This window comes from Charadrius vociferus, unplaced genomic scaffold (assembly GCF_000708025.1).
Source record: "Charadrius vociferus isolate BGI_N301 unplaced genomic scaffold, ASM70802v2 scaffold129, whole genome shotgun sequence".
Taxonomy (NCBI): Eukaryota; Metazoa; Chordata; class Aves; order Charadriiformes; family Charadriidae; genus Charadrius; species Charadrius vociferus.
In genome coordinates, this window is record NW_009661374.1 from 3918613 (window position 1) to 3919669 (window position 1057).

The 1057-nt window shown below is 34.9% G+C and overlaps 1 protein-coding gene across 1 annotated transcript in view; it reads left to right on the top strand.

Annotated features, from left to right (window-relative positions):
- Positions 1 to 1057, top strand: part of ARMC2 (armadillo repeat containing 2) — a 63836-nt gene that overhangs the window by 17851 nt on the left and 44928 nt on the right. The gene's annotated exons all lie outside the window — the stretch shown is intronic.

Here is a 1057-nt window from a genome sequence, read left to right on the forward strand (position 1 = left end):
GAAAGCAAACTCAAACATTCATATTCATATAGGCAGATAGTATCAATGTGACTACCTATAATTCTGAAGATACTGATTTCTGAATATAACTGCGTTAGTATCAGGTGACTGAAGTTGTAATTCTCTTGCTTATTTAGTGTCCTTTCAGGTTATAGTCTTGATTTCAGGGGTGGCTGAACCTTGTAGAATCATTTCTTAAACTTTTAAAGTTTGCAGGACAAGGTATTCACATAAATGAAACCAAATTTTGATTTCTGTTTATACAATGAACTGTATTTAATGTGTGCTGTAGAAACCCTCCTTCTTACAGATGTCCGTGTATTTTAGAGTAGAGATACCAGCACTTGTCTTTTTTAGTTTTTTTTTTAAAGCATGACTTCCCCAGAGGAGTAGGAATTGCTGTATATGAGCTGAAATAATTTCAAGATAGTTTGTGTAAGCATTTGGATTTTGGAGCACTTAAATCCTCATGCTGTAAAAAGAAAGCATTATTCACTGTTAGCCATAATGAAGCAAGTGTTCCTCTGTAATGTGATTGCTTGGGAAATTTTTGACTGATCACAGTGAGCCATCCAGTCCCTTTTGTAGGGAAGTGATCTTACAAGAGCTTTGTCTTTTATTCTGTCTCCATCTGTTGATAGGATGACTTACATCTTCTGTCTGGACTGGCAGACAGGATTTAGGCGCCAATCCAGCAAACCACTTAAACAACAGTTTAAGCCGTATAGCAACTGAATTAACAGGTTTTAAAAAAATTGAAATAACATTGCTAACACACTACTGTTGTCTTTAGATGGAAATTTAGGGGATTAGGATATTGGTACATGAACTGTAAATGGAATAAGAAGTGTTAAACATAGGAGAATAGAAAACATAGATTAAGACCTTTGTCTTTAGTACAGAATTTAAAGGAGGAAAGATTCCTGTTTAATAGCTAAGAGAGTCTATATCTTGTATATTTCTTTTAGATCGGTGCTGCTTGAATGTGTAGCTAGGCAAACAGAATAGATTTATCACAGATGTATGTAGTGGTTTCCTCTGGCCAAAGAAAGACTAA